Below are 21,035 nucleotides of genomic sequence, written 5' to 3'. Positions count from 1 at the left end.
AAATATGAACTGATGGCACTTTGGAAAGACGCTCTTCTTGCAACCTGCAGGGGCTCGTCATGTCCAGTAAAGCATCTTAAGAAAAAACAAATCAAAGCAGACCCTTGCGAATCTTCGCTTTGAGCTACATCCACTTTCCCTGAACTTCACAATTCAACTAGCTTTGAAATGAACGACTAGAAACCAAGGATAACCACAGCATAAATCTGCTCCTAAATCCAGTCCTGCCTGAGGCAAAAAATATCCCAAAAAGGATAGAGCCCCTCCAGTTCACGTTAATTATTTAATTGTCCTATTTAAAACATATAATAAAACTCAAGGCGATTTACAAAAATGAACTTTAAAAACAAAGAGAAAACAATCTAAAACATGCAATATATATATATATATATATATATATATATATATATATATATCCACCCCCATCTTTCCGCAGGGCCTGTAAGACAGAGTTGTTCCGCCTGGCCTTTGGCTTGGAGCCAATTTGATTCCCTCCCTCCCTCTCTTTCTTTTTTCTTTTCCTTCTCCTCCTGCGATGAGGCTACATTTTAATATTTTAATGTTCCGTTATTTTAATGTTGTATTTTATTTTTGTTTTTAAGTTGTAATCATTCATCTTGTTTTTATTATTGCTTGTAAGCTGCTCTGAGCCCAGCCTTGGCTGGGGAGGGCGGGGTATAAATAAAAATTATTATTATTATTATTATTATTATTATTATTATTATTATTATTATCTCCACCCATCCACTCCACCTATAAACAGGAAGTTAAGACCTAAGGGCCTCGGTGCAGAAGAATGTTTTTTCCCTGGCACCTAAAAACAGATAGTGATAAATAGAAGATGACTGAGGTGGAAGCTGACTTCCATGCCTAGCCTGGTATTATTACTAATAAATGCACCATTCTACACAATGGTTTCAACACAATGTACAACAGCAAAAAGGGGAGGAGTTAAAAACTACCAAACCCCAATTCAGAACAGACACTCATGGCAAAGACCCATCCATCCATCTGGGAAAGCCTGTTGGAACAAAAATGTCTGCAACTGTTTCTGGAAAGTACAGAGAGTGGGTGCCAGTTATATTTCAACAGGGAAGCTGCTCTACAGAACGGGGGCAGCCACACTAAAAGCCCTGCTCCGAGTTACTAAGAAGCAGGCGCCTGAGATCTTTAGAACTTGCAGGAGAAACTCTCCCGCAGACTGCAGTGATCTACTGAGTTCTTGATAAGTGGGTCTCTCAAGTAGAGACCCTTGTATGTTAGTGTCAGAACTTGGTCCAATAGGAGACTGGCAGCCACTGCAAATCCCACAAGCAAGGGATTACCGTATTTTTTGCACCATAACACTCACTTTTTTCCTCCTAAAAAGTAAGGGGAAATGTCTGTGCATGTTATGGAGGGAATGCCTACGGGTGGCATGCCTATGGATTTTCCTCCTCTAAAAACTATGTGTGTGTTATGGTCGGGTGCGTGTTATAGAGCGAAAAATACGGTATATGCTGAGTGTAGTTTGCTTCCCAGAAGCAACCTAGCCATTGTGTTCTGTATCAGAGGCAGCCTCTAGACAAACCCCAAGGGTGGTCCCACACAGAGCGCATTGCAGTCATCCGACTGTGAGGTTACCACTGTATGGAGAACTGTGGTCAAGCTATCCTGACCCAGGAACAATGCTAGCTGCCTTACCAACAGTGGTCTCTGAGCAAATGCTGGGGGTGCTCCATCTCTGCCAGTGGAGGTTCAGGTGTCCTTGGTGGCTAGGAGTACCCCCCAACATTTGCTCAGAGACTCCTGTTCCCCTTAAAGGTAAAGGTAAAGGGACCCCTAACAATTAAATCCAGTCATGAACAACTCTGGGGTTATGGCGCTCATCTCGCTTTAAAGGCTGAGGGAGCCGGCGTTTGTCCACAGGCAGTTTTTCCGGGTCATGTGGCCAGCATGACTAAGCCGCTTCTGGTGAAACCAGAACAGCACACAGAAACGCCGTTTACCTTCCTGCCAGAGTGGTACCTATTTATCTACTTGCACTTTGAGGTGCTTTCGAACTGCTAGGTTGGCAGGAGCTGGGACTGAACAACGGGAGCTCACCCTGCCGCGGGGATTCAAACCACCGACCTTCTGATCGGCAAGCCCAAGTGGCACAGTGGTTTAACCCACAGCACCACCCGTGTACCCCCGTTCCCCTTACAGGGCTACAATCCCCAGTGGTCCCATGGAACAGGGCCTGGCTGTTAAACCAGCCTCAGCACCCTTAACCAGTTTTAGAAACTCAGATATATAAACTGCCAACTGTAGGTTACAGTTGCCATGACTGAATATCTAGACCCCGTTTTTGTTTTTGCAATGATATTTATTACTAGTATTTTCTATGCTGCTTGATATTTTAAAGAAAAAATCTCAGAAAATATTTCAGATCCTTCTCTTAAGTGACATTTTGCTTTTCCCATATTTATTTACCTACTTTATTTATAGAGCTGCCGCACAGCAGAAATACTCTCGGAAGTCAGTGTGGTGTAGTGGTGAGAATGCTGGACTAGTACCTGGGAGATCAGGGTTCAAATCCCCACTGAGTCATGAAGCCAATTACATCCTCTTAGAAGGGTTGTTGTAGGGATGAACTGAGAAGGGGGTGAACCATGGACTCCTTGGAGGAGTAAATAAGCTCTTCTGCTTACCTAATTAAGAAGGTTGGAGGTGCCAGCCAGATGGAGATGTCAGTTGCTAACCTGTCATCCAGAGATCTCCATGTGATCACAACTGGATCCGCGCCAGTAGCAAAACGCACCTGGCTAATTTCTAACACTGCCCTTAACAAACTACAGTTCCCAGGATTCCTTGGCGGAAGCCCTGACTGTTTAAAGTGACATGATACTGCTTTCAATGTATTGTGCCAACAAAGGCCTTAGTTGCCACAGGAAAGCAACTCTTGCAATCAAAGCAGGTTGTTCAAAGAAACATATTCGCCAGTTTGCAAAATTTAATCTGTCTTCAGACTTTAGAGAGCTTAGGCACAAATAAAGAGATTCCCCACCTGGGCACATCCCCGTGAGCTGTAAGGGCAGCTCTGAAAACCCAGCTAGGGCTGCCATAATTCAAAACCCGAAAGTTGTTGAGCAGCCTAAGGTTCACCGTCTTCATGGGTAAATGGACACATTGGCAAAGACCTTGCTAAATGGCTTAAGCTTCTCTGGACAGTTTAAATGCTTCACACAGGTGCTCTTTGGCAAGGACTGTTCTCTTCCCCCCTCCTGCTTCAACGGTTACAAGAAAGCACAGCTGTTCCAAACATCAGCTGCATGAAATCCATTCCAAACTGTCTCTGTTCCGGATATACAATCATCAGATTAGTTGGTCTTGGGAGGACTGGGTTTTCGGTTTTTCTGTAGCGAGAACCTTGATGTGCAACACCTGCTTGAGCCCACATTGTTACTGAATTTCTCAAGGTCCACTGGGAAATATCTCTGAACCAAAATGTCTATTCCATGGAGGTTCTGATTCTTGCCTGCAGCATGCAACAGCTAATCCAAGAAAATTAAAGGAGTGTATTGAGAAGAACCCGTCAAAATGTTGCCATTGGCAAAGATTTGGGATTTCTCCTGCTCCCACTAAAACGTTAGCGCTGCTTGAAGCCAGGAGTCAGACTACCGGCCGATTTAGCTCAGGACTGTCCACACTGCCGGGGACTGAACCCGCAGGCAAAGCCAGAGGAGCTCTATCACGGAGCTGAGCTAGAAGTAAAGTAAGACTCCAGTCCTCATGGTTTTGACTAAAGGGCTGCCTTAAAAACATACAAAGCTGATTTATACTGAGTCGGATCAACACTGTCAGGCTCTCCCCACCCAACCTAGAGATTCCATTGGGGGATGAACCTGAGACCTGCCTGCAAACCAGGCGCTTGACCACTCAGTTCTTTGCTACAGCCACGGCCAGATACTTAGATGCATCAGTAGCTGCATATTATTTTCACTAATAATGGAATCTGTTATATATTAAGGATAGACAATAAAGAGTAAAGTGTTTTGAAAACTAAAGTATGGTACCAATGTTTTTATTGTAAACACCAAATTAAACATGTATTAACAATTTCTACTAAAAATGTGATATTAACAATGTGTCACTTATGTGAATTGCGTATTAATTCATGCTTATCAAAAAAAAAATTAAAAGTGTTGCCAACCTCCCCCCCCCCCCCCCAGCAACTAGACATTCTGTTTTGGTGCCCACAACCCAGGCCCTAGAATCAATTTGGCTCCTAGCTTTTCTACCCCAGTTTCTAACACTGCTTCCAGCAACTCCTGCAGCTGAACGTCTTGCTCTGCTTCTCTTTGAACCACATTAGTGAGGCTTGGGGTGTGTGTGTCTCATTTTATGGGCAGCCTAGGACCTCCATATACACTGACCAGGCTTGCGCCCCGGGGAGGTCACTTCAGTGCTGCTAATGCAGAGGTTTGGCTTCACCTCTGGAGGCGCACTCCACTGTTTCTTGAGACAGACAGATGCCAACAACATCTATACAGTGGTACCTCAGGTTACAGGCGCTTCAGGTTACAGACTCCGCTAACCCAGAAATATTACCTGGGGTTAAGAACTTTGCTTCAGGATGAGAACAGAAATCATGCTCTAGCGGCGCAGCAGCAGCAGCAGCAGCAGCAACAGCAGGAGGAGGCCCCATTAGCTAAAGTGGTGCTTCAGGTTAAGAACAGTTTCAGGTTAAGAACGGACCTCCAGAACAAATTAAGTTCTTAACCCGAGGTACCACTGTATATCAATGGGCTTTGCACCATCAGGAGCTGTCAAAACAGACACACACAGCCTGTATGCTCAAGACATAACTCTTGAACTACGCATGCTCTGCCAGAGACCTTCACATTCTCATTCTCAATCTCCATATTCAATCGCTGCTCCTTTTAACAACTCAGCATTTCAAGAAGCACTGCTCTTTTTAATTGTTCTTCCTAGCGAGCATTTTTTTCAGAATGCATGACATTTTCATCATAAAAGTTGCATTAAATGCAGTGTAGCATGTTTCATATATAAGTAGCGCTTACCCTTTGCAGAATCACATTCACTTAACCTGCATGAGCAATTAGGGAAAAGCTCTCCCTCCCCATTAATAAAAGAAAGGAGAACCTTTGCAATTAAATCAAGCCTGCAGCCTAGGAATGGCCACATATGAGGTTTTCTTGTGGCTGAAGGCAGGGGGCCCAAACAGGAGTGGCTAACCCCAAGGGTGGTTGACTCCAACTCCCATCATCCCTGACCACTGGCCATTCTGGCTGGAGGCTGATGGGAGTTGTAGTCTGTAACAATGGAAGTGCCTCAAGTCATCCCACCCCTGACAGCTAGGAGACCCCACCTTCCGCACAAGAACCAGAACCACCCTCAACAGGACCACAACCATGGGCCAAGTCCCGAGGGTTTCAAAGCCTTCATTGTGCCAGTGTGGCAGGTATGGCTATGTAGCTCCACCCTAAGTTGAGACAAGGATCCCACTTGATTCCTGAGTGCCTGCGCAATAACTTTTCAGACGGAGGCTTATTGATTAAATGTAACTTCCATTGACCCACCACCATCCTGCTCTCCAATTAATTGCATTTGCTCTGGAGGGCTGATTCTATTATTCAAGGGCTTCACAAGGGCAATGAGTGTCCACTTACATCAGTTCCAAGTCTCATTTGCATTGTAGGCAGCAGGGATTTAATTTAAGCCAAATGGGATGGAAGGGCCACTGCGCTGTTTCTCTTGAAAATGCCTCTTCCAACAGATTGCTGTTAAAAACGTTTCAAGGGAGGCGTGCCGATTGAGGCAGCAAGTCAGTCAACCTAGAGGAAATCCTAAGTAATCAAGACAAGGCCTGGCTGTTCCATTGTTCGCTGGATTTTCCTGTTCTGGATAAATAAAGAAACTCCTAGCTCTCTTGTATTAAATGAGGACTGAAACAAAGTTATGGTAGGGCTGTGCACAGCCACTGCCACCCTCAATCTGTGCCAACCCAGGGAATACACAACACGGATCTGGCCCTGAATAAGTATCTAGGGACACAGAGTCCCCTTGGGTCAAGTCAATGGCCCACCTAGTCCAGCGCCTTGCTCTCACCAACTAAATGCCCATGGGAAGCCTGCGAGCAGGAGCAAAGCGCGAGAGTATTCTCCTCTTCTGCGATTCTGAGCAACTAACAGGCAGAGTCACTGCTGCCTCTGATTGTGGAAGCTAAGCATAGCCAGCCATCATGGCTAGCAGCCTCTATGAACTTGTCTGGTGCTCTTTTAAAGCCATCCAATCCAAGTTGGTGGCCATCACTGTGGGAGCGAGTTCCAGAGCTCCAGAACTATGCATTGTGTAAAGAACAACTTTCTTTTATCCACACCCAGCCTGCATGGGAGGGTCCTGATCCAAGAAGGGAATTCACGCAGATGGAGCTCCCCAGCTAGCTGGATCAGGGCTAATGTTACCCAAGTCTCTTATGAGGAGCAGTTGCAGCATTTGGGACTTGGCAGTTTAGAGAAAAGGCAAGTAAGAGGAGACATGACAGAAGTTTATAAAATTATGCCCGGCGTGGAGAAAGCGGATACTGAAGAGTTTTTCTCATCCTCCTATAATTCTAGAACCTGCGGACATGCAATGATGTTGGAAGATTCAGGACTGATCAAAGAGAGAACTTCTTCATGCAGCGCATAGTCAAACTATGAAACTCACTGCACACCAGGGAGGCAGCGATAGCCACCAACCTGGGCAGCTTTAAAGAGCACTGGACAAATTCATGGTGGACATGAGGCAGAAATACTTCTGAATACCAGTTGCTGGAAGCCCACAGAGGGGAGAGGGCTCTTATACTCAAATCCTGCTTGTGGCTTCCATGCAGACAACTGGTGGACCATTGGCCTGATCCTGTAGGCTACTACTACTATTAGTCGTAGCAGTAGTATTCCCTGCCCCTGCTCATCTGGCTGAATTTCCCCAGCCACTTTGGGCAGCTTACAGCATATATAAAAACATAATAAAACATCAAACATTAAAAAAACTTCCTGATACAGGGCTGCCTTCAGATGTCTTCTAAAAGTTGTGTAGTTCTTTACCTCCTTGATATCTGGCGGGAGGGCATTTTACAGGGCGGGTGCCACTACCAAGAAGGCCCTCTGCCTGGTTCCCTGTAACCTCACTTCTCGCAGTGAGGGAACCGCTAGAAGGCCCTCAGAGCTGGACCTCAGTGTCCAGGCTGAACGATGGGGGTGGAGACGCTCCTTCAGATATACTGGGCCAAGGTCATTTAGGGCTTTAAAGGTCAGCACCAACACTTTGAATTGTGCTCGGAAACGTACTGGGAGCCAATGTAGGTCTTTCAAGACTGGTGTTATATGGTCCCAGCGGTCGCTCCCAGTCACCAGTCAAGCTGCCGCATTCTTATGTTCTGTAGTCACTCTGTTACGCAGCAACCATATGACACAAACCAACTTTTAGCCCATGTTGCAGTGCAACATTATTTTAGCTTGAAAAACGAAGCAAAAAAGTCAGATGGGCAAAAAGCAACCAGTCATGAGCTTGCCTTGGCAAACGGGGAAGATTCCTATCACAGTGCCATTCATACTTGCAGGCTAGTTCTGGATTCCAGTCGTCAGTTCTTGCTGTTGTGTCAAGTTAAATCAGCTCCCCCTGCCCCCGCTTCTCCCAAGCAAGTAAGAAAGGAAGAAAGAGGGTTACCTATCTCTTGCCCACCCAGGGACACTGAGGTGTGCTGCCCTTTAATTACAGCTCATCAAGTTATTAAAGAACTGATTGCTCTTTGGGAAACATGACACGGTATAAAAAAATTTAATTACAGTTATGTAGTATCAACCCCCCCCCCCCCCGACTGCATCCACTCAAAACGAGGCAAGACCAAACTCTAAACAGAATTCCATTCTCTTTAATAAACTGGCTAGAACTTCCATGACATGGTCAAAATTACAAGCCGGGGTTAAACTTTTTTGATGCATGATTGCAAATTGCAAACTGTGCCTCAAGGGAGGGATTAAGATACTTTTTTAAAAAAATGAAAATTATAAGCAGTTCCTCTCTTGCTTGAATGAGAGGGTGAGAAGTTCAAATGCTCAATCCACATTTTAGGTGCATCAGGGATTTTCCAAGTAACGGTATCTGGGTTCAAATCCCCCAGTCAGCAATAAAGCCAGCTGATTAACCTTGGACCAGCCCCCTCCCTGCACATCTGCATGACTAGCCCACCTCACAAGGCTGCTGCGCAAAAAGGGGAGAACTCTGTATACAGTGTTCTGAACATCTTGGAGGAAAGATAACAAAAAAACTCAAACCGAACAGAAAGGAAAGCTGGTCCTCATATTTTCCTGCCAGTATCACCTGTGGGCAAAGCCTGGGTACAAGTAAACAAGGTAATTTACAGACATATCCTGAGGATAATAACAATAAAGTTATTGCTCTGAACAGTGTTTAAGACACAAAAGGTATGTGTGTGTGAAGCCTCCCAGTTGCATTTTAGTTGGCGTCTTGTTCCCACATGCAGAACAAGCCCTACCATGAGGCAGAGAGGGGCAACTGCTTCAGGTGGCAAGTGGTGGCAGGGCGGCAGAGCCAACCCCAGTTGTTCCTCCTGAGCTGCCCAGCTTTCCCCACCTTTCTTCCCAAAAGCTCATACAATGTTCTCCTCTTCCCCATTTTATCCTTACAACAGCCCTGCAAGGAAGGTTAGGCTGGGAGGCAATGCCTGGCCCAAGTGAGCTTCACGGACGAGTGGGAATTCAAACTCTGGCCTCTCCCGCTCTAACCACGACATCGCACTGGCTCTGTGGCCTCCCTGGCCTGTTCTGGAGCCCTTCATCTAGTCTGTTGCATCAGGTGGGCTGGAGAAGGCAACCCCACGCCAGTGTGGACATAAGTGCCAACTGCCCATCCATGGAATGGAGCTGGAGCATAAGAACAGAAGCAACCGGTCTCAAGCAATTGACATTCAGAAGCATTTGTGCCTCCAACAGCAGAGACAGAGCACAGCCATCACGGCTAGTAGCCCTCAGTCGCCGTCTCCTCCATCTTTGCCTCAGGCAGCAAAATGTCAAAGGCCAGCCCTGCCAACACGGGCAGCAGAAGAATGTGTGGTGTGAAGCACACTTCCACAGGCACCTTGAAATTTAATCTTGCCTCTGTCTTTAAAAAAACCCAATCCTTTTCTAATGGCCAAATCTGCAGCCAAAGGCAAAGTCTTGAGCAGCTGCAACGGAACCTGCCCCTCCCCCCCCCGAAAATCTGTCAGGCCCGCTTACTCTCCTTGTCTGTCCATCAGGCGGGTTCTGCTCTTTGGGTGTGCAAGAGAGACAGCCGCTGCTTTGCTCTGTGGTTTTAACAAGCCCCTCTCTCCGCAAAAGTCAGTCTCCTTGGAGCAGAAAGAGCGGTTCAAATAAGCCCATTAGCATGCACTGGGGAGATAAGCTGCATGGTACAATCCTCCCCCAAATCTGTGCATGTACGCAAGAGCTGAAACAGCAGCAGAGTTGTCTACACTAGCCTGGTCTCCAAAGTTCATCACCAAAAAGTAGGTACCACAGTAGTGTTCAGCTGCAAGACTGAAGCTCTTAGGTTTGAGGACACTGCGGTCTGAGGAACTGACTTGGTATTGCACAATTCCAAAAAGAGGCAAGGAAAAAAGCAGAGCCTAGATGCTGAGGGCAGCTGGAGTAACTGGCACCTAGGGATACATTTTGTACATTAGTTATGATGGACTACAACTCATGAGGATGCTAATCCCACACTGCTCTAATTCTGCCAGTACAGAACTCATGCCTGATGCTCCCACTGGCCTGGAGGCCAGCAGGACAAAAAGGAAGAAGAGCCCCAATGCAGCCTGAGTGATGGGTCACTCACACTGACAAGGTAGCTTGGAGCCAGCAATTTTCTGGAACCAGATGGAGTTCAACAGGTCTGTTGTATCCAGTGTTAGAAATTAGCCAGGTGCCAGGCACATTTTGCAACTGGTGCAGGTCCAAATGCAACAACATAGAGATCTCTGGGTGCCAAGTTGCCAACTGACATCTCCATCTGGCTGGTCCCTCCAGCTTTCTTAAGCAGGTAAGTAGAAGAGCTTATTGCATTTATATCCCACCCTTTTCTCCAAGGGGTATATGGTTCACCCCCTCCTCAGTTAATCCCTACAACAGGCTTCCTCAACCTCGGCCCTCCAGATGTTTTCAGACTACAATTCCCAGCATCCCTGACCACTGGTCCTGCTAGCTAGGGATCATGGGAGTTGTAGGCCAAAAATATCTGGAGGGCCGAGGTTGAGGAAGCCTGCCCTACAACAACCCTGTGAGGTAGGTTAAGAGGCTGTGACTGGCCCAAGGTCACCCAGTGAGCTTCATGACTAAGTGGGGATTTAAACCCTGATCTGCCAGGTCTAACCACGCTGGCTTTCTAGAGTAGTTCTGCCATGGGGCAGCTATAGAAATTAAGTAAGTAAATAAATATGGGGAGAGCAAAATGTCAATTAGAGAAGGATCTGAAATATTTTCCTGGAAGCTTGAAATTATTTTATTTGGATTGTTTCATTTGATGTTTTAATGTGTTGTAAAATACCTTGAGATTTTTTTCTTTAAAATATAAAGCGGTACAGAAATGAGATGATGATGATGATGAACCATACCCCATTGGGGGTAGAAATGGCACCTATACATACCATGGTAGTGTCTGTAACCTAGGTTTAAGGTGCCATTTGGCGATAGCTCAGCTAGTTAGAGCATGGTGCTGATAACAGCAAGGTCACAGGTTCAATCCCCATATCGGACAGCTGCATGTTCCTGCACTGCAGTGGGTTGGACTAAATGGTCCTCAGGGTCTCTTCCAACTCTATGATTAGCTTATATACCTGAGTTTCTAACACTGCTTGTATCCCTTCTGAGTTGGCAGCTGCATCAGCCCCCCTCTGACCACCTGCAGCAGGGGCACAATGGTTCTCTGCCCCAGCAAGCCAATAATTTTGGCACACAAGGCAAGGTGCTTGGGCCCAGATGTGAGTCACTGTGTAGAGAATCACATCAGAAGGAAAGCAAACCATGCAAATCACACATTGTAGAGCTATTTGCTCTGTAAAAGATATCCCAGAATCTCTGTAATATCCAAGAATGGGGGCAGTGTGGTGGATTACATCTTTGTGTCACATGCTATTTACTAAAAAAATCAACTATTTAATGTGGAAGGCAGGATCATCTTCCACTGGTGGCCCAGACAGGCTACCCAAAGAGCAACCAAGACCCCAAGACCACTCACAGTGGCAGCTGAAATAAAACAAATCTCAGGGAATCAGTCCACGATGAAATCAAGAGAAGTAATAACAGACAGGTGATGAACAAACTACAAAATCTATGCCAGCAAACTTTAGAAAGGACTTGGAATATCTGTGAATTATATCAAGATATATCCAGGGAACTCAGACCATTTCTGATTCCTACCTCCTATCCTAAAACTCCTGCCAAGTACATGGAGCTGGTTTGATAGGGACTGTAAACGTAAAAGCCACTGAGTTACATCTAGTTCCCCATCACATTTGCAGGTACTAATTTGCAAAATGTGTGTGTGTGTGAAGTAGAGAGAGGTGGGTTGGGCACTGATGTGTGAATGAATAAATTGTTTTTTTCTTTTCTTTTTGCGGGTGTGTGTGTGTTCCAAACTAACGTTGGTGTGAGGAGGTGACTCCAGATCCTCAGAGCTGAGCGGAAGGTTTTCATGGGGCTGTACATGAACAGTTTTGCCTGCTCCTGGACCTGTCTTATACCAAGCCAGGCTCTTTGGCCTCTATCTCAGTCTTGGCTGCACTGACTGGAAGCTGCATTCCAGGGTCTTCCACAGCCTTGCCTAGAGATGCTGCTGAGGACTGAATCTGGGACCCCTCAGCATGCAAGTCTCATGCTCTTCCACAAAGCAATGGCCTCCCCCCACCCCCACCCCCGCTTCTCTTGAGAATGGAAATTCCTCTGCATAAAATGTCACACACATACAAGAGTTGCAGCAAACTGGATTTTGCTGACATTCATTTGCAAACAAGCATATGCTTTGTTCCTCAAATCCATGTTACAAGATTTCCGTCCCAGGAGGCCAACCCCATGGGCAGCTTCCACAAGATCGCACCACAGATTATTTCCTTGCCTTAGTTTGCCTCCTACAAGTCACTGCGACTGTCCCAAGTGCCCAGGAGCAGTTCCCGTTTCCTCAGGACTGTCCCTGTAGGGCAAGCAAGAGAGAGTCCTCTTTGAGGACTGGGACATTCGCAGGGAAACCAAAATGTTTGTTTACAAAGCTACTGTACAGCCAACCTTACTATATGCTTGTGAAACATGCACCACTTATAAATGCCATCTCCAACTCCTTGAAAGATTCCATCAACGGTGTCTCCGAAAAATTTAAACATTACTTGGAAAGATAGGCGAACTAATATCAGTGTACTGGAAGAAGCAAAGATCACCAGTGTTGAAGCAATGATTCTTCAACATCAACTTCATTGGACTGGTCATGTTGTGCAGATGCCTGATGATCATCTTCCAAAGCAACTACTCTATTCCAAACTTAAAAATGGAAAGCGGAATGCTGGTGGTCAACAAAAGAGGTTTAAAGACGGTCTCAAGGCAAATCTTAAAAAATGTAGTATAAACACTGACAACTGGAAAACACTGGCCTGCGAGCGCTCCAGTTGGAGAACAGCCTTTACCAAAGGCTTTGAAGACACTTGAACTCGGGACACAAGGGAGAAACGTGCCAAGAGGAAGGCATGCTTGGCAAATCCACACCGTGATCAACTCCCACCCGGAAACCAATGTCCCCACTGTGGAAGGACGTGTGGATCCAGAATTGGCCTCCACAGTCACTTAAGGCCTCACTGTTAAAACCATTTTTATGGAAGACAATCTTACTCTTGTTTTCTCTACAAGGTCAAACTGGAAAAGTCTCCCCATTGTCTCTTTCCTCACAAATCCTGTCTTAAGGACACATTTAAGATATGATTAAGGTGTGAGCCTGTGACCTGGCCCAGGAAATAAGTATTTTACCACTACAAAAGAATGGCCAGGCTCCCCAGGCAATCCAATCAAGTAACTTGCCAGACAGGAGATAAACTGTGACGGGAGAAAAACAACCTTTAAATTTCTGTGATGTATGCATAATGTTTCTGGGGTGGTCTTGATCTAGAGAATGGGAATTTCAAAAGTCTTTATCAGCCCTTGCACAGCATTTTTGTGGGTCCTCCTCCTCTCCTGTGTGTGAGGGGAGTACCCTGTTGCAACAGATCACTAAAGATCAAGCTTACTAGCTGCTTTGCTTCTCAATATTCTCTGGTTGGCCTCTGTTATTTTCTCCTACCAATAGGGAACCTATGTAAGGACTCTATATGGGCTCTTGGATACCCCATAAGGGAAAGGGGCATATTTTTTATTTTACAACACAGCCCTTCAGGTATTTGAAAATGGCTATCTGTCACCTCTCAGTCTTCTGCCACATTAATTTTTTTAAAAGTAGTTCTGGTAATTGGTTGAAAATTGGACATTTTGACCCAGCCGTTCCTTATGTTCCTTACAAATGCAGTCCCAAGTTGTTGAGGGGCGTCATCTGCTAATAGTAACACCTTGACCTTGGCCTGGAAGCAAATCAGCAACCAGGGCAGATCTCGGAGCACAACTGCCATATGCTGACAAGGTCTCCCTCCTGTCAGCACAGCAATTGTGCTGCAGCATTCTGCACTAACCGCAAGCAGAAAGGGAGCTCCACAAGCCAGCTTCCTTGGATGGACTGAAAAACACACAGTCCAGACGGGAATTTGAATATGACTGCCTGTACACACCATGCGGTATCTCCATCCAAGAGTCATCAATATACCAGCAGTGACACACACTCCATTAACGGGCTCCCTCCCCATCAGGATTGCCGGCATATAATTCACCATGACAGATGAAGTTAAGTTTCCCCCATACATATTCATGAACTGGCTGAAAGCCAACGGAGCCCCCATTTAATTAACAGAGATTATTTGATTAGAATGGAAGCTGTCTTATTAGTTAAAATAGATAAATGAAAGCAAACTCTGATAGTTTAATTTATTAGCTCAGTTACCCTTCATCAGGCTGCTGGAGACATTTTTCTTCCAAAAAAAAAAAAAAGTTGTAGGTTGGATGCATGCAATTATTTTAAATTAGCTAGCCCCAACCTGGTGCCTTCCAGATATTTTGGACTACAGTTCTCATCAGCCTCAGGTAGCACAACTGTGTTGTCATTCGCCCCACCATCATAGAACCATAGAATGGTAGAGTTGGAAAGAACCCAAATAATCATCTAGTCTAACTCCCTGCAATGCAGAAATCTCAACTAAAACATCCGTGACAGATAGCCATCTAACCTCTGCTTAAAAACCTCCAAGGAAGGAGAGTCCACCACCTCTCGTGGGAGTCCGTTCCATTGACCAACAGCTCTTACTGTCAGAAAGTTCTTCCTGATATTGAGTGATAACTTGAAGCCATTGGTTCAGGCCCTAGCCTTCAGAGCAGGAGAAAACAAGCTTGCTCCATCTTCCATGTGACAACCCTTTAGTTATCTGAAGATAGATATCCTATCTCTTCTCAGTCTTCTTTTATCCAGGATAAACATACCCAACTCCTTCAACTCTTCCTTATAAGGCTTGGTTTATAGAACCTTGATCATCTTGGTTGCCCTCCTCAGGACACCTTCCAGTCTGTCAACATCCTCAATTGTGGTGCCCAGAACTGGACACAGTATTCCAAATGCGGTCTGATCAAGGCAGAATATAGGGGGACTATTAACTCCCTTGATGGGGACACTAGACTTTTGTTGATGCAGCCTAAAATAGCATTCACTATTTTTGCTGCTGCATCACACTGTTGACTCATGTTCAGCTTATGGTCTCCTAAGACACTTAGATCCTTTTCACATGTTCTAGAGGCAGTCCCCCGTTTATGCATGGGATACACTCTGAGGCGTACATTGGTGAAATGGAGTATAATTGAAACCTATTGAAAAAGCCTGGAAACACCCTGGTTCACCCCACCCCATTCCGCCCTTTTAGTGACATTTCAGTGACATCTTTATGATGTTTCCAAGTCACTTCTGGGTTTGGTGTGATGCACATATACACGGTCGCACACATATTGAACGCACGTAAACAGGGACTGCCTGTACTTGTGAGACAGGTGTCACCCATCTTTCAGCTTGTGCCCAGGTCTCCAATCTGTTAAGGTCTTCGTGAATTCTGCTTCTGTCTTCTGCAGCATTAGCTACCCCTCCCGGCTTTCCTACCCGGCTTTCAGTGTAGTGGGTTCTTTTGTTTTCCTTTTTTCCAAACCAAAATGCCTTGCTGGAAGCGGGAATAAGATTCTTCTGCTCTTTGGTGGGCGGCTCAGATCACAGCCAAAGAACAGGAACAGCAGAGTGGTCAGGAAAGCGGGCTGCAAATCAGCAAATCTGGTCTCTGCCAAGAGCATGCCTCACTCTCCCAACCTCAGTCTCCCATCTGCAAAATGGGTTTACTGTGCAACCTTTCCTCCTTACAGAGCTATTTAGGATAACAAGGTGACAGACATGAAGCGTTTCAAACACTCCAAAAAGAGCTATGTCAACACCATGATGATGTCCTTATTAAGGCGGGAATAAAAGCAGAGCCATCTACTCCACTTTTGGTTTGTGTTTTTTGGTTTGTGTGTGTGTGTGTTTGCTTTTCTTGTGTACTTCATGTTTTTATCTTGTATTTTTATGTTGTGAACCACCCTGAGATCTACATATGAAGGGTAGTACAGAAAATTAAAATACAATACAATAAGATAATATCCCACTCAACTGCTCATCATTGACCATGATCTTGTGATAATGTTTAGACAAGACACATGGGGTGTGGGGAGAAGCACCTTCCTTAATTTGCTTGCGCATGGGGGTGGGGAGAAAAGAAATTCAGTTGAGCCTGGAATAATTAGATAACTCCCATGCACAAATAATACATTTTCCCACTAAACAGGCTCAAGGACAAGCAACAAGCCACAGAGCAACCTCCGCAAGATCTGCGCTTTGTGGGCCCATTCTTACAGATTCCCTGCACATGAAATCTAGGCCCCTGTTCCAAGGGCAAACCCTCCAGCGAAGGATGGAGAAGCTGTGACCTTCCTGCTGCTGTTGTGGACTGCAACTCCCATGAGCCTTGGTCTGGGTGTGCCAAAGGTCAGGGGCGGCAGAAGTTGTAGCCCGGCAACATCTGGGAGGCCAGAGATCCTTCTGGCCTAGGTCAATCACTTACTGTCCACCGTCCCTCTGTGGTCCCCACACCTGCAGGATGTGGTTCTCCTCCCCTGGACTGCAAGATGCAGCGCATCATACAGGACTTTGAATAACACTTGAAGACAGAAATTCAGTCAGAGCAAACAAGCACTGGCTGGGAGCAGCGCATTCCACGATGCTCAGTGGCAAACTCACTGGCTGGAGCAAAGCAGTGGCACCTGCAACATGAACCTACCACCACAAGCAGAGGCATCCGCACATTGGCCAGCAAGCACGCCAGGGCCCCCAGGCCAAAGACCCATCTAGCCAGCACCCCATTTTCCACCGCAGCCTGTCCCCCGCCATGGGAAGCCCAGAAGCAGCACATGAGTGCAGCAGCCCCTCTTCCTCTTGCGATTCCTAGCACACTGCCCCTGACAGAGGAAGAAATACTTGGCCATGTTGGCTAACAGCCATTAGAAAATAGCGACTCAAAACTCTGCCTTCTCCAGTGTCAGACCACTGGTCCTGCTGGCTCACTTCTGAACTATATTTAAGCCAGGCTCCCTGCAGTGCAGCAAGACCAGTAACAGAAACATTATTGTTGGTTCACTCTGGTTTTGATTTGTAATTATGTACTTAAACCTACATAACTATTTTCTTTCAGTAATGCTGAATTTACTATGTGTTTGCTAAATTGTTGGTTTTTGCTAATTTTGAATTTACTGATGTGTTCTGTATTTTGCATATCTGTACTTCCAACACTCTGTGTTTGGATGCCTTGAACATCTGCTGTAAGCTGCACTGAGTGCAACTCATTATGGAAAAGTGGCATCCAGGTATACCCAATCCATCAGCATTATCTAACACACTAGTGTCCAATGGCACTCTAGGATTTCAGATTTCACTCACTCACTCTCTCCAGCCCTAACTGGAGATGCCAGAGATTGAACATGGACCTTTCTAGATGCAAAGCAGATGTTCTGCCATGGAGCCACAACCCATCTCCAGGGACAGTCTTACTCTCCATGCATTTGCACTGAGTCAGATCTAGCCCAGGGCAGCCTCCACACTAACTGACAGCAGCTCTCTAAGGTCTCAGGCAGAGAACGGTTTTCACATCACCCAACCCTTTTTAACAGGAGAGGGCAGAGACTGAACAATGAGTTTTCTCCCAGCAAAGCAGCTGCTCTAGGCCTGAGCCCTGGGCCTTCCCAAGCAGGCATCAGGGAATCAAACCCTGTTCCTCCTCCTCCTCAAGCAACCTGCAGGGACAGAAACCGTGTCATGGAACTGACAGCTTCCAAGAGCCATGGCTCCTGCACAAATACCAGACTCTCTCAGATGAACACAGAGGCCTGTCTGTAGCAGGCAGGCTGTAAAAACCCTGTAAGGTCATCTCAGTGATGCCTTGCAACAGCCTGCAATCTGGGTGTTTGTGCAAAGTAAAACACTGAAAGGAGTGTGATGGAGCAGGATAGCTTCACTCACACACAAAATTGAGAAGAATAGTGCCTGTACATTCTGCTGCATACCTCAGAGTCTACAATTGGTAGAAAATTACTGTTTCTAAAATGAAGCTTGCGCACCCCTTCTCCATTTTTTCAAGTGCACTTCTGACGCTGCCCTCATGCAAACATATCCGGAAAAAGCCTTAGGTGCTGCTGGTCCTAACATCAGGCAAGGCAAGTTGACTTTATCAGGTTGCTGGTTTTAGGTGCTGTGCAAGAACATCAAATTATTAGCTATCTAATGCCTTACTGTATTATAATTACTTCCAAGGAGAGGCACTTGTGGAATTTCCCTTCCTCCTGTGCCAGAAGAACTTGGCTCTGCCTCCGCTGTGACACTTGGGACATCAAGCCAGTGCAACAAAGTCCTAGAGCCCTGAGGCAGAGTAGGATGGAGCGTACCACTTCAGGATGCAGGTGGGGGGGATGCTACTTTTGAGCATAAGCCTCAATTGTTTTATTTTCACGAAAACCTCCCTAAAGATATAAAGTAAGCATATCATGAGGGGAGGGGGAATCCAGCCCTTTCAGGGATGTTCTAAAAATAAAAACCCCTAAAACCTGCAAAGGGTCATGGCGCTTTAAAAAAAGGAACAGTCCCCTCCACTTGCACTCCAAAAGTGACACAGCCCATCCTCCCAGCTCAGGGCTCTACCACCTTGTTCTGGCTGCATGCTAGAAACCAGGCTGCACCTAGAGGTGCCCCCTCCTCGGCCCCCCCCCCAGACTCCTGGCAGCTGCCTTCCTCCCAGGCCAACAGCCGGGTTGTTTTCCACCTCCAAGGAGGGGAGCCAAGCCAAGCGGCGGAGCAGCCACCCATCTCCCAAGGCGCGCCTCGCTCCCTAAAGCAAACGCCCAGATCTGCAGAGACCCAGCTGCTCCCTTCGCATCTCCCCAGGCCGGTGGTGCTTTAAAGGGCACATCCGCCAGAAGACCCCCATCTCCTCCTCCAGCCACCATCCCCACGCCACGCCAGGATCACCTTGCCGAGGCCTTCGCCCAGCTCCACAGCCCAGAACTGAACTTTCAGGGGTATTTGAAGCAGGGAGGGAGGGAGGGAGGCGGCTCCCCGCCCCCCTTGCAGGGAACATGCAACCCGTTTATTAAAATCACCACCACCATCACCTCCACCGCGAGAACCCAGCCGGCTAAGCCGCGCCAAGCAGCAAATATGGCTCCCCAGCGCAAGGAATTTCTCCCTGATCCAGCGTGTCTCCAAAAAGGCTCCCCCGATAACGCACAAGCAGATAAGGCTGGCTTATTTGGAGGCTGCTGGATTTTCAGCCCCCTTCCTTCCTTCCTTCCTTCCTTTCCACACCAGGATTCATGGGGAAAGGAGGACGGGAGGAGGAGGAGGAGAAGGTTCAAGTCTGGGCAAACCGCACTGAGCTCGAGCCATCTGCAAAGCGGGTCTGACCTGACACGGATCAGCAGCCGGGCTGTGAGGATGGGCGGGTGCGGCGGTGGGTGCCGTGCAGCACCAGCCAGAGAGCCCGAGCACTCGGGGAGCCGAAATGGACACGATCCCATTCTGTTTCACCTCCGGCTGCCTTTCTAGAGCTCCCCACCCGCTAACACCCAGTTGCCCAGCCTGCTTGTGGACGCTGCGAAGGGGGCCGGGCGGGGGCGGAAAGCAACAAGCGGCGGGGAGGGGTCGGCAGGCTTGCTCAGTGAGGATTGGGCCCACCTCCGACCACCTCGCCGCCTTGCCTAGGGCCCCCGATCGCCAGAAAAGCAGGTCAGGAAGCGGGGGGGGGGGAGCAAGGGCGGGGCGGGGGGATCCTTTTGCAGAGTCAGCAGCATTCCCGTGCTAAAGGACAGGTGGCCGGGAAAGGAAGCGAGGGGGCGGCGTGCGCCGGCGAGGCAGTGACGGTCCGATCCAGCCCATCCAAGGAGGCGCTGCCCTCTCCGCAAGCTCGCCTGCTTCCTCCGCGCGCGCGCGCCGATGGTGCAAATATATTCCCGAAAGCATTTAAATGCAAAGGTGCACATAAACCATGCGCATAAAGATACACCTGCATATATACTGAAAGGAGGGGAATCCGCCTGAAATGCACGCCTGGAAGGGGCTCCTACCGGGAGAGGCGAGCCTTAGCCGGGCATGGCGCGGGGCATCGGGGCGCCGCTCTCCTCCTCCTCCTCTCGCCGCGGCTGCAGCAACCTCCTGCCTGCTCGGAGGCGCCGCGTCTCTGCCAGCCCTTTGCAAGGCGCTTCTGCTTCCCAGGCTGAGAGCCCCCAGCCCAGGGAGAGCAGGAAGCGCGTCATCACCCCGGGACCGACCGGCCAGCTGGCCTTCCTCCCCTCCTCCTCCTCCTCCTCCTCCCCCTCACCCCGAGCTGGCTGGACCGACCATCCACCCAGCGAGCTTGTTCTGCACGTTGCTGGCGGAGCTCCCCAGCGGCGAGGCGAGCCGCACCCCAGAATTAGCTCATCCCTCTCCCAAAGCAAAAGCCAAGGTATCTCCCAGGCTGCAGCCGAAGCAGGCTCCAGTCCTCTTGAGCTGGGCAGGACTTACTCCCGAGTAAATGGGACGGCCTTCGTTTGCGCCAGAGAACTGTGCGTGATTCTCCACCAGGCAAGCTGCCACCTTCTCCTCCCCAAAACTAGTTCTGCTCCTCCTCTGCTTTCAGACAGCGGTCCCCACGTGTAGAATATCGTGAAGCAAGGGAGGCTTCTTTCCATCCTTGCAGGGAAGAAAGCTGCAGCTACTTGCTTGTTCTGCACCTCAGTTTCCTGTTAAAAGCACGGGAGCAAGGCTGGTGGACAGGAAGGACCTTATTCACCTCTCACTGTGCTGGCTTGGATGCTTTCTTGATCGGTTTCCCAATGGAGTAATTTTGCTATGTGCTGACCTGAACTATGCTGTAATTGATGATTTGGTGCACTTTGGAAAATACATATTTTTAAAGCAAAACTTGTCAGGGTTGCCCACTGGAAAAATAGCAACAATATATTATCCATATATGAGACCAAACCAAAATCTCACCAAATAACGTTCCAGCTTTTGAGTTCTCCAGAGACCCTGAAACCAGAACAGAAGCCTCCTGAAAGCTCATCTGAATGTTTGCTTCCTCCAGATTCCGCCTGATGACTCAGCAGATGCAGGAACTGATGACTTGACTACTAGCTAGGGCTGTTTCTCCAGACACGCTGCATGTCCCATGGTCTTGTCTGAATAAAGAATTCTGGATAACTTGAAACCTCACAATTATTATATGACATTTTGGAGGGCCTTACAAATCCTCACCTGAGGATTATGTCGCTGCGCAGTAGGACCCAGGTGTACCA

General features: G+C 47.6%; 1 protein-coding gene across 3 annotated transcripts in view; it reads right to left on the bottom strand.

Annotated features, from left to right (window-relative positions):
• The window catches only part of TLN2 (talin 2), a 168,092-nt gene extending 147,729 nt beyond the window's left edge, over positions 1–20,363 (bottom strand). The window contains exon 1 of one of the 3 annotated variants that reach the window (XM_077918925.1): positions 20,263–20,363. The gene's annotated coding sequence lies outside the window, so the exon portion shown is untranslated. Of the gene's footprint in view, positions 1–19,823; positions 20,003–20,262 lie in introns of those variants that run through there. The other 2 variants (XM_077918928.1, XM_028706935.2) reach the window with 2 other exon arrangements.
• Between the last annotated feature and the right edge of the window lie 672 nt (positions 20,364–21,035).

This window comes from Podarcis muralis, chromosome 14, assembly GCF_964188315.1.
Source record: "Podarcis muralis chromosome 14, rPodMur119.hap1.1, whole genome shotgun sequence".
Taxonomy (NCBI): domain Eukaryota; kingdom Metazoa; phylum Chordata; class Lepidosauria; order Squamata; family Lacertidae; genus Podarcis; species Podarcis muralis.
This window is presented reverse-complemented; position numbering and strand designations above follow the sequence as displayed.